The sequence below is a fragment of the Babylonia areolata genome, chromosome 15 (genome assembly GCF_041734735.1).
Source record: "Babylonia areolata isolate BAREFJ2019XMU chromosome 15, ASM4173473v1, whole genome shotgun sequence".
Lineage (NCBI taxonomy): Eukaryota > Metazoa > Mollusca > Gastropoda > Neogastropoda > Buccinidae > Babylonia > Babylonia areolata.
This window is the reverse complement of record NC_134890.1, coordinates 2348695-2362404: the sequence shown is the minus strand read 5'-3', so window position 1 is coordinate 2362404 and position 13710 is coordinate 2348695.

Genomic DNA, 13710 nt, shown 5'->3' with positions numbered 1-13710 from the left:
TCAGTACAGAGGGGGTCAGAGCGAGTTTCAGTACAGAGGGGGTCAGAGCGAGTTTCAGTACAGAGGGGGTCAGAGCGAGTTTCAGTACAGAGGGGGGTCAGAGCGAGTTTCAGTACACAGGGGGTCAGAGCGAGTTTCAGTACAGAGGGGGGTTAGAGCGAGTTTCAGTACAGAGGGGGGTTAGAGCGAGTTTCAGTACAGAGGAGGTTAGAGCGAGTTTCAGTACACAGGGGGTCAGAGCGAGTTTCAGTACACGGGGGGTCAGAGCGAGTTTCAGTACAGAGGGGGTTAGAGCGAGTTTCAGTACAGGATTAAGTCAGGGGACTGAGAATGGTAATGGGGTCGGCACATCAGCAGCAAAGATATCTAGATTAGAAAGAAGCAGAGCCGAAGACGTGGGGGAGCGAGTCACTGGGGAAGGGGAAGATCAGGGAGATTAGGGGGGGCCAAAGGGAAATGGCCTGATGGGAGGAAACCAAGATAAGGGTGGAGAACTTCACATCCCCGCTCCTGTTTCCAACGTGACGAAGCTGCAGTTGGCTTCTGCGGAAACCCACACATAGCCGATAATGCCAATAGTATTACCCACACATAGCCGATAATGCCAATAGTATTACCCACACATAGCCGATAATGCCAATAGTATTTTCCAACCAAGATTTGGTTGAACAGATTCGGAAAGTCAAGTCTGAAGTACTTACGATTCAGATTATATTGTTAATAGCCACTGAAAACATTGACACACTTATCGGACCAACTGGTTGTGACAACTGTATTGTTACTGTTGCTCACAAACAGCTTTGAGTAAAACGTCATTCACATGAAAGTAAAACTTGAAATCGCACTTATAGAGTGTGTTTTTATAAAGAAATGCATCAGCAGTGGTCACACAGGTGATTAACTCACTCAGTACGGCCAGTCCTCTCTTCTCCTCTACACAGGCCCCTCGGATGTCCAGTGGGTGTCTCAATGACCCAACCTTTAGCTTCCGTTGTCAGAATTGTGGTATTCTTTGTCAACATTCACCTTTTCAGTATAAGAGCCTTCCTCTTGCAATACTGTGATGATGGTAATTGGGGTGAGACGCTGTTAACGTCGTCTCTTTCGCCGTTCGTATGGAGAGAGTTAAAACGAAGCACGTGCAATACGAAAACCCAGACCACGATTCTAGATATACAGACGGCATTGATGTGCAAGTACATCCTTGCTGCGAACTTTGAATTAATCTAATCTACAGTGATAATGTGATTTGTCACCCTGTCATCCCTGGCTTTGTGGTCAATCTGTGGATATGAGGGATCGATTCCTTGAGGGCAATATGTTTTTTTGTAGTTTCTTGGTTAGAAATAAGGAGTATAAAGCTTACATGGAACTAGGGGAACAACAGCCGAATGATTTGAACGTTGAACTTTCAATCTGAGGGGCCCGGGTTCGAATCTTGGTAACAGCGCCTGGTGGGTTAAGGGTGGAGATTTTTTTCCGATTTCACATGTCAACATAATGATGTGCAGACCTGCTAAAACCTAAATCCCCATTCGTGTGTATACGCACGCAGATCAAATACGCACGTTTAAGATCCTGTAATCCATGTCAGCGTTCGGTGGGTTATGGAAACAAGAACATACCCAGCATGTACACCCCCGAAAACGGAGATGGCTGCCTACATGGCGGGGTAAATAAACAAAAGTGCCGTACACGTAAAATGTAACATGTCTGAGTGTGTATGTGCGCGTGCCTGAAATCTGATTGAATGACACCGGAAACGAATGATGACATCGAAGCATCTTGGTTTTCTTGCCACAACCTTCAGCAGTTTCCCAGTGATGTTCCAGTGTACAACACTGAAGACAGATGTCTGGTTAACTCACTCAGTACGGCCAGTCCTCTCTTCTCTTCTACACAGACCCCTCGGATGTCCAGTGGGTGTCTGAATGACCCAACCTTTAGCTCCCGTCGTCAGAATTGTGGTATTCTTTGTCAAAATTCACCTCTTCAGTATAAGAGCCTTCCGCTTGCAATATTTTGATGATGGTAATTGGGGTGAAACGCTTTTAACGTCCTCTCTTTCGCCGTTCGTATGGAGAGAGTTAAAGGAATAGGTCTCTAGGGATGTTGGTTTGAAGCTCATTACCTACCTTTCTTATGAATATGTGCTGACATATTCATTCCCTGAAGCTGTTCCTTTTATTATGTTACCATGTATCTGTAAGCCTTTTCTTTTCAAGATTAATTATTAACTATTATTTTTCGTTGAGAGACATATTATGCAGAAACAGGTAGTAGGTGAATCGCCAATCATCCCAACCTTGGGTGATGCAATGACTGAGAACCACGAGGGATGCATATCACCTTCTTGAATGCTGGCAACAGGTGGTGATCGTAAGATTACGAACTGGTCGTTGCCTGTCTCAACGCCTACCTGTTCAGGAAGATGAAGAGTTGGCACCATCTCCCACCTGCTCCGGTAGTCAGAAAGACCAACAGCAGAACATTCTTCAGTGCTGTACCGTCTTGAAGGGACTCTAGAGATACTGTGGCCAACACCAATCCCACTGCACACCAAGCTCCATGGTTCCAGAAAGGACTTGGAGAGGACAGCGTCATCGGTCAGATGGGCCGGACCGACACTGTGAAGAGACAAACAAGAAGATCCCAACCTGTGCACAGCAGACGGCGGTGTAGCTGTAACTTGCGGCAAGCAGTGAACGCTCTCACTAAATCAATGACTGGCTGCAGAGAGATGAGACAAGGGCACCGGGAAGGGAAGGGTTAAAGGAACGACCCCCCAGGGTCCCAAGGACCAGGGACCCCCGGCCCACAAGGCCACACCGTCTCACAGCCTGTGGGGAGAGGACCACCCACGTGGCCAGGGACCGAGGAGAAAAAACAATTAACCCATTCACACCCACTGCATCAACGCCACTGGTGATGTGACGCGGACTGAAAGAGACGGCTGACACGTCGCCAGCGGCATGCCACAGGGCGGTGACGATAAAGGATCGATCTGGTGGAGGGCTGCTTCGCTCTTCTCTCTCTTCTGTCTGCGTCTTTCGATGTCTTTTTATGTCGTCAGTCTTTGTGGAGTCTCAAACTAATCGAAGTTCAAAGCTGGTGCCTGAAGTATGGATTTGTCACTGTGAAGCAACTGTGAAGGACTTGTGGATGTTCTTGGGAAATCAATCTTTATGAAGTTGTGCAGCATTGGTTAATGATCCATTCAAGCACATAACATGTTTGAACGTTTCAACACACACATGCTCTCTCACTATCACTCATTGCGGTGCTTTTGGTGACAGCAGATTTCTCTGTATGAAATTCGGGCTGCTCTCCCCACAATACAGTGCCTTTTTTGTCTTTTTACTGCATAGTAGTGTATTAGTTTTACTATCTCCCTCTCTGTCTTTCTGAGTCTGTCTGTCTGTCTCTCTCTCTCTCTCTCTCTCTCTCTGACTGTCTCTTACACAGACGACTGGCTGTCTTTTGAGAATGCCTATGAACAGACTCACCATGAAAGCTTATATGTTATTATATTTGCATATAAGATTACATGGGCATCTTCTGTATGCTATCGTTTATGTCATTGTGGTTTTGGTAATGTGTGACAACCAGAGTGTTGGTGATAGTAGTAGAATTAGGAATGGACTAAAGGAGTGTTATCAGCAAGATGGGCACTTTGATATAACTGCAAGAGACGGGTTTTCTTTTTGTAGTTCATTTACGGCATAAATCTATATTAGTTCACATTCAATTATAAATGTTCATCATATCAATGGCCTTATCAGTGTTTACACTCCCACAAGAAATCTCCGCTCTTCCTCTGACTGTTACCTTTTGAAACTTCCTCATGTCAATACAAGAACCTATGGTGAACATTCTTTCTTCTTTGCTGCTCCTCACATCTGGAACAACCTTCCTCATCATATCCATGCATCTGATTCTATTTCTGCTTTTCGCTCATCACTAAAGACTCATCTTTTTAAAAACCTATCTATAAGTACTCTCAGCTTCCTTTTCTCCAGCACCACCCATGTCAGCTCACTTTGGATGTATGTAGAGTGGGAAAAGGAGAGTGTGAGTGGGGGGAGAGTTTTTTTTGAGAAAGAGTGGCCATGAATGTTTTATGTTACTTGTAATATTTTTCTTTCATGTAAAGCGCCCTGAGCTCTTAGTGAGAAAGGGCGCTATAAACATACATACATTATTATTATTATTATTATTATTAATGCATTGACACAGTTCAGACAGGGTGTCTTCCATCTGAATCTCCACTGCTTGTGTTACTGCCAGAATATGATTTTGTTTGTTGTTGCTGCTGCTGCTGCTGCCCCGTCATCTACGTCATTTCAGTGGCATTACTCCCACGCCGCTCATTCCGAGTCCCCCATACACAGCCACACCAGGATTCGTCTGTCGCAGTCCCAGCATCGGCAGTCCACAGCGAACTATCGATGTTAGGTCACCAGGAAGCCACACACCAGAGGAGACCCTGCACTGCTGCAGAATCACTTCGGTGGTGTTCAGTAGTGTCTGTTCTGATTTAACGTACTAAGGACCGACACCACCTGCTAAGCCCCATACTAACGACAATAATGGCTCAGTCGTGGAGCCAGACTGAGTGAGCGTCCCTCCCAGAGTGGAGACCGCCACCACGTCCCTCCATCGACATGAATCTGACGACATCGAAGACCTTGACAAGATTTACCCAAAGACCAGCCGCCGTGGCGAAGTGGTTAGCGTCGCGGACTGACGGCTGGGAGGACGCTGGTTCGAATCCCAGCGGAGGTGGGTTTTTCGGCCCGTGGCCGGCTCCTACCCAGAGTTGAGTGTGCTGTGGGCTTAAATGGGGAGACTGGGACCACACAGTCGAGTGTCATCCACTTCAAGGATGCGTCTTTGGGTGTGTTGCTGTAATTACCTGACCAACACTGCAAGTGTCTGTATCTCGGGCCTGGTTAACGCCGGGATATCATTATGACAGGAAGCGTAGAGTACAGCCTTGTCACGCAGTACCAAACCAAAATGGACCTCCATAGCAACATCGTCATCATCATCGTCATCCTCCTCCTCCTTCATCGTCATCAATAGAAGCAAAATAGTCTCAAAGTCTGTGGCCTTTCATGCCCTGCTCTCATGGTGACCTCAGTTTCGATACCCCTCCACTTCCGTGCTTGGGGTGAGTCCTGTCAATGTCGTCAGTGTCGGCAGATTCATGGGGGGCTGTTGTTTGAGGGACGTGGTGGCGGTCTCCACTCTGGGAGAGACGCTCACTCAGTCTGGCTCCGCGACTAAGCCATTATTGTCGTTAGTAGGGGGCTTAGTAGGTGGTGTCCTAAGTACATTAAAACAGAACAGGCACCACTGAACACCACCGAAGTGACTCAGCAGCAGTGCAGTGTCTCCTCTGGTGTGTGGCCTCCAGGCGACCTAACATCGATGGTTCCCTGTGGACTGCCGACGCTGGAACTGCGACGGATGAACCCGGGTGTGGCCGTGTATGGGGGAATCTAAATGAGCGGCGTGGGAGTAATGCCACTGAAACGGTGCAGATGATGGGGCAGCAAAAAAACCAAAAACAACAACAACAAAAAGAAAAAAACAACAACAAAAAAAAGATTTACCCAAAGACGGAAGTGAAGGGGTATAATATAAACTGAGGTCAGGATATGATTTGTTGTATAGATTTGCTGAATATTTCGGTGGAGAGTTGAACCTGTCCGTTTTGCTGTTCTGTTCCACAACCTGAAGTTCACTTCACACTGGTTTGTCCAGTATGCTAGGGACTCACATACAAAGACATACCAACTAAAGTATGTAATAATTCATGCTGCAAACGATTCATCCTATACGCAAACGAAGACAGTACAATTGTCAACGATCTGGCTATGTTCATATGCAAAGCGTTACAAATTAGACACTGGTCAACTTTATCTTACGCTTTCAACAGTTAAGCTAATTTTCGCAATATATATTTTCAGTGAATGATTGTCAGCGACTGTAACAACCCCCATTAATATGGGCCAAATGCTTAATCAGTAAAACATACGTATTTCTCTCTCTCTCTCTCGGTTTATTTGTCTGAATCTGTTTTGTTTGACCTGTCTAATTTTGTTCATAAAATTTTGTATGTACAGATGCAAGCTACAAAACGTTAGCATGCCCGTGTTGTGAACAGCATAAAATGCCCTCGCTCATGTTGTGGGCAAGAGGCCTGATATCAAAATAATCTTTAATTCAAGTTTCAGTTCTGTGTCTCACTGTCTTTGTGTCCGTCACTCATCCGTCTCTCTCATGTTCGGAGACACGAGAAAAAGGGGACGCCGTCAATGGGAGACAAACACGTCATAGCTAAACATTACTTGATTTTCCGTGATCGCGTCCCCTGAATCGACCACTCCTTTCTCTGTGTCTCTGTCAGATAGGGATAGACAGACAGACAGACAGAGAGGCGGGTGATTCCCCACTCTCTTTCACTGTCAATACTTCATAAAATGAACTCTGCTGAAGGACGGTGGAGGGGGAAAGACGGAGACTTTGAGGGGGGAGGGAGAGGATGTTGAAACAAGTTGAGGGATACACAAAAGGTGTTGATGATCATGAAATTTCTAAAGCACGTCAAAATAAGTGCGCGTCTTCCCTTTTCTCTCTGTTGGAGGTCGTGGCTTTTCTTTTCATCTGGATAATGGCGATGTCCAACATCTCAGCTTCAGACTCCACGGGCGGATGACAGATTACGGGTCGTCTGGCGTCTCTTTGATGAGAGTAAGTAGCGAGAGAAGTGTTGGAATATCATGTGTTACGCTGTTGGTATGCGAGTAGGTGTGTGTGTGTGTGTGTGTGTGTGTGTGTGTTGTTGTTGTTGTTGTTGTTGTTATTGTGTGCATACGTGGGTGTGTTTTCTTCAGTTTTCTTCAATTTAACGTCTATTCACTATAAGTGTTTTTAGACGGAAAGGAGTAAAGTAGTGTACAAAGGAAAGGGAATGCACGTGAATATTAGTGTGTGGGGGGGAGTGTGTGTAGGCTGGTGCTTGTGTGTGTGTGTATATATATATATATGTGTGTGTGTGCATATCTGGGTGCGTGTGAGGGAGTGTGTGTACGTGTGTGTGTAGGTTGGTGTGTGTGTGTGTGTGCGTAGGTTGGTGCGTGTGTGTGTGTGTGTGTGCTTATATGCGAGTGCGCGCACGTGTGTGTGTGTGTGTGTGTGTGTGTGAATTGTATGAAGATAACTAATGTCTGAGTAAATATAACTTTGAAATCAAAACTAATGTGAAGCTTCATGTACTCTATTATTGTAGGAAGATATTCAATAAGTATGCAGATGTAAGACAGATGGTATTATCTTCACTTTATTCCTAACATTCAAAGGTTATTTTGATATGCTTTGAACGTGTGATTGCATTTTGTATTTGTATTTGTATTTCTTTTTTTTTTTATCACGACAGATTTCTCTGTGTGAAATTCGGGCTGCTCTCCCCTTTGAGAGCGCGTCGCTACACTACAGCGCCACCCTTTTTTTTTTTTTTTTTTTTACCTGCATGCAGTTCTTTTTGTTTGTTCGTTGTTGTTTTTTTGGTGGGGGGGGGGGGGGGGGGGGGGTTCCTATCGAAGTGGATTTTTCTACAGTATTTTGCTGCACACGGGACCTCGGTTTATCGTCTCATCCGAATGACTAGCGTCCAGACCACCGCTCAAGGTCTAGTGGAGGGGGAGAAGATATCGGCGGCTGAGCCGTGATTCGAACCAGCGCGCTCAGATTCTCTCGCTTCCTAGGCGGACGCGTTACCTCTAGGCCATCACTCCATATAAGCGGGCAACACAAGTGTTGTCCACTAGCAAAGTTCTTGACAAGAAATTCACTCTGATATGTACACAAATATACATGCACGCACTCAAGGCCTTACTGAGTGCGTTGGGTTACGCTGCTGTGTAGCCTATATGGATTTGTCCGATCGCAGTGACACCTTCTTAAAACATAATAAAAAGAGAGGCAAGGCCTTCAAGACTCACTTGTGATACACTAAAAAAAATAAATAAATAAAATAAAAATAAATAAAAAATCCAAGCTTTTTATGTACTGAGTATAATTTCAAAGTGTAATGTTTAAGATGAGAAAGATCAGTTTAAAGCAAATTAAGTCCCATAGCATTAATTACAGAGTAATTTCCCTTTTTTTGCTATCTGCACCAAAACGTTTGCAAAATAAATAAAACTTCCATGCTTAGCAAAAGAAGTTCCTGTTTGAATAAAAAATGATAATAATGACTGCTCTTGTTGTTGGGTCAGAATATCAGATCAAAGTGCCAAGTTTAGAGAATACAAAAAATATAAATATAACAGTAAATGCAGTTTGCATATAATTAGGCTTTTTTAATTTTTTTGTGCCCATCCCAGAGGTGCAATATTGTTTTAAACAAGATGACTAAAAAGAACTGAATTTTTCCTATTTTTATGCCTAATTTGGTGTCGACTGACAAAGTATTTGCAGAGAAAATGTCAATGTTAAAGTTTACCACGGACACACAGACAACCAAACACCGGGTTGAAACATAGACTCACTTTGTTTACACAAGTGAGTCAAAAATGAAATATATAAGTACATTTCCACAAGGCAGAGACACTGACTGATACTAACAAGATGGTCAAGTTCCTCTCAGGGAAAGGGTGTGGTGAAACACAGCTCTAAACAAATGGCTGCACAGCTTGGGATACATGTTCATTATAAAATGCTTTTTTTTTTTTTTTCCTCAATTACTTTCATCACTTTGAAAATACAATTGTTTTCACGTTTCAAAGCACCTTTTCTTTCGTAAGATGAAGTTTTTTTGTTTTTTTTACCTTTTCTCTTCAAGATAATGCACCTTTTCTTTCGTAAGATGAAGTTGTTTTTTTTATCTTTTCTCTTCAAGATAATTTTTATCGTTTGGAAAATGTAACCAGTGACGACAATGATCAGAAGTAATTGTTATGAACACAAGCACAACCAGCCCGATACTGTCATCAAGAAAATAAAAGCATAACTTAGCATCTTTTTAGTATGTTTTTGAATTATCCAGAGGAAAACATGTTCACATGCACATATACATATACACCTGAATTATCCAGAGGAAACATGTACACATGCACATATATACATATACACCGCCTCACATGTGCATGCACACACACTCACACAAACTCTTCACACATATCTTTTTGGAATGTATTCTCACAAGAACTTTTCAAATCCAAATTACAAAGCACCAATACATATCATTACGGCAATCTGTTTGTAATACAAAAATATATCTGTTTGTAATACAAAAAATATACATTCAAAAGTGTTGTAATTATAAATACTCAAGTATAATTTGGAATGCTGCGTGTAATACTTTTGCAACTCTGTTCTTTAATCAGACAAATACACTGTGCAGAAAAGCGTAGAAAAATATTAATCTAAAATTAACCCAAGACAAAATTATTCATTTATGCTGCTTAATAAAGTTAAGTGATGAAAGACCAATCAAAACATGACATAACCATGCAACCCTGAAACCATCACACTAAGAGTATATATAAAAAAAAATATAAAAAATACATATCCGTTGGATTTCTTGCAACAAAAATGTGGTTTATATAAATATATATAAACAATGTCTACACAGATCATGGCATTATATTGTTAGTCTTCTTGCAAACTTTTCTGTAGCAACCACAAAACAAAGGGGAGGAACTTTTTAAGCTGCCTCAGAAGTATAAGCAGAGTTTGTTCCCTTAATAACTTCTCTGTCATTATAATTTCAATCATCATTTTACAATCACAGTTATAATTGTGTAAAGAAAATATTTAAAAAAAATTTTAATACAAATAAAAAGCATCACTTTCCAAATCTTCTTCCACTTCAGTTAATTTTGTATTTATATTTCTTTTTATCACAACAGCTTTTTCTGTGTGAAATTCGGGCTGCTCTCCCCAGGGAGAGCGTGTCGCTATACTACAGCGCCACCCATTTTTTTTTTTTTTTTTTCTTCTTTCTTTCCTGCATGCAGTTTTATTTGTTTTTCCTATCGCAGTGGATTTTTCTACAGAATTTTGCCAGGAACAACCCTTTTGTTGCCGTGGGTTCTTTAATGTGTGCTAAGTACATGCTGCACACGGGACCTCGGTTTATCGTCTCATCCGAATGACTAGCGTCCAGACCACCACTCAAGGTCTAGTGGAGGGATAGAAAATAGCAGCAGCTGAGCCGTGATTCAAAACCAGCACTCTCCGATTCTCTCACTTCCTAGGCGGACGCATTACCTCGAGGGAGGGACGCACGCACGCACGCACGCACGCACGCACGCACGCACGCACGCACGCACGCACGCACGCACGCACGCACGCACGCACGCACGCACGCACGCACGCACGCACGCACGCACGCACGCACGCACGCACGCACGCACGCACGCACGCACGCACGCACGCACGCACGCACGCACGCACGCACGCACGCACGCACGCACGCACGCACGCACGCACGCACGCACGCACGCACGCACGCACGCACGCACGCACGCACGCACGCACGCACGCACGCACGCACGCACGCACGCACGCACGCACGCACGCACGCACGCACGCACGCACGCACGCACGCACGCACGCACGCACGCACGCACGCACGCACGCACGCACGCACGCACGCACGCACGCACGCACGCACGCACGCACGCACGCACGCACGCACGCACGCACGCACGCACGCACGCACGCACGCACGCACGCACGCACGCACGCACGCACGCACGCACGCACGCACGCACGCACGCACGCACGCACGCACGCACGCACGCACGCACGCACGCACGCACGCACGCACGCACGCACGCACGCACGCACGCACGCACGCACGCACGCACGCACGCACGCACGCACGCACGCACGCACGCACGCACGCACGCACGCACGCACGCACGCACGCACGCACGCACGCACGCACGCACGCACGCACGCACGCACGCACGCACGCACGCACGCACGCACGCACGCACGCACGCACGCACGCACGCACGCACGCACGCACGCACGCACGCACGCACGCACGCACGCACGCACGCACGCACGCACGCACGCACGCACGCACGCACGCACGCACGCACGCACGCACGCACGCACGCACGCACGCACGCACGCACGCACGCACGCACGCACGCACGCACGCACGCACGCACGCACGCACGCACGCACGCACGCACGCACGCACGCACGCACGCACGCACGCACGCACGCACGCACGCACGCACGCACGCACGCACGCACGCACGCACGCACGCACGCACGCACGCACGCACGCACGCACGCACGCACGCACGCACGCACGCACGCACGCACGCACGCACGCACGCACGCACGCACGCACGCACGCACGCACGCACGCACGCACGCACGCACGCACGCACGCACGCACGCACGCACGCACGCACGCACGCACGCACGCACGCACGCACGCACGCACGCACGCACGCACGCACGCACGCACGCACGCACGCACGCACGCACGCACGCACGCACGCACGCACGCACGCACGCACGCACGCACGCACGCACGCACGCACGCACGCACGCACGCACGCACGCACGCACGCACGCACGCACGCACGCACGCACGCACGCACGCACGCACGCACGCACGCACGCACGCACGCACGCACGCACGCACGCACGCACGCACGCACGCACGCACGCACGCACGCACGCTCGCTCGCTCGCTCTTTTTTTTTCTCTCTCTCCTCCTGCCTTCATTGTGGCTGCCATCTCTACACTCCATCTCGCTCACTACAATCAGCTTCGGATCCACTCCATTTATGCAGGGAAGGGAGGCTATTTTGGGAAGAGGTGGAAGCGAAAGAGGAAGTTCATTCCAACTGCAATGTCCAAAGACAGAGAAAGAACGGCGGCCAACAGTCGAGAGTTTAAATCTGGGTATGCATAAATGGAGTGGATCCGAAGCTGATTGTAGTGAGCGAGATGGAGTGTAGAGATGGCAGCCACAATGAAGGAAGGAGACAGGAAAGAAGAAGGAGAGAAAAAAAAAAAAAAAAAAAAAAAAAAAAAAAAAAAAAAAAAGAGCAGCAAAGGGATGCCATTTATACAGTAACATCACCAGCATCCCATGCATGGGGTTTCAAGACTAAGAGCTTAAGGAAAATCTTGTGAGTAGACAAAAATTCTCAAGGTCAAAAGAATCATTAATACTTGTGATGCTTTTTTTTTTTTTTCTTTTTCCAGAGCTAAAAATGAGTCAGCCTGCAACAGGTTATCACTGGAGCAACCCAGAACAAAGATGAAACTAAAGTACCAAAAAGAATACACAGCCCAAAAGGCCACCCATTCAAACCACATCTTTCAGTTCATAAAATAATAACTGCAATTCCTAAGCAAGAAGCCAGAATCTAGCGTTATCTGAAACCATCTTAAATGTCAAAGAAAACTTGTTTCCCTTGGTTAAAATACAAACTGCAACAACAAAAGACAGTACACAAGCCAAAAGCAGTTTTCAATCTGGACAAAAAGACCATGAAAAATATAAAAATATGATGTATAATGCAGGTACCCAAATCAAACCGACACATTGCACGGTATAAAAGAAGAAAATCCAAAAGAGCAATTGCACATTCATTTCATGTTTATGACTAGTATTTCTATTTGCAGATGTAAAATGCATATCAAGTGAACTTATTAATATTATTAAAAATCTGAAACAGATGTCAATGCATAATAAAATATGAAAACAGGTAAGACATTAATAAAATACATTTAAAAAATGATAGATGTGCTGTGTGTGTGTGTGGTCCATACATGAATATATTATATAAGTGTGTGAGGGCATCTGTGTATGTGTGTGTTTGCGTGTGCTTTTTCTTTTCAAAGTAATTTTACTTGTTAAAAAATGGACAAATATACCATATACCTTGAGATATTGCTGTCAACAGTTCTGTTATGTCATACTTGGCACATCGCTTAATGATGAATTGAAAAAACCCAACAACTTTGCCATTATCTGTACTACAATACTGTAAGAACACAAAAATATCTAATGACCAGCGGTTCATTTATTCCCTAAAATGAAGGAATTATGACCAAACAACATGAATATTTCCCACTTTGGTTTAACTGGAAACTATGTCATCAACATTACCATGGAATAACATAACTTTACGTCAAGTCCAACTGCATTTTATGTCCATCAAGGCAGTGAGTATGACACTGAATTCATAAACACTGCATCACTTGTGAACTTCGTCACATCAACTCTAGCCGTCAGTACGTTTCTGTTGAAGCTACAAAAACTCTTATTTCTGCTATTGTGCTGTCATGAATCGACTACTGTAATTCTCTTCTCATAGGCTGTCCACATAATATTCTTCAGCAAATTCAAAAACTTCAAAACAATGCTGCCCGTCTGACTCTCAGTCCCACATACTGATCACATTTCTCCTCACCTCCGCACTCTACACTGGCTCCCCACTGAAGCGAGAACTAAATACAAAGTTGCGTGTTTCTGCTATTCTGCTTTCCACTCCACAGGACCTACATATCTTTCTGACCTTATTAGTGTTTACACACACTCCCACAAGAAATTTCCGCTCTTCCTCTGACTGTTACCTTTTGAAACTTCCTCGTGTCAATACAAGAACCTATGGTGAACGTTCTTTCTTCTCTGCTGCTCCTCACATCTAGAACAAC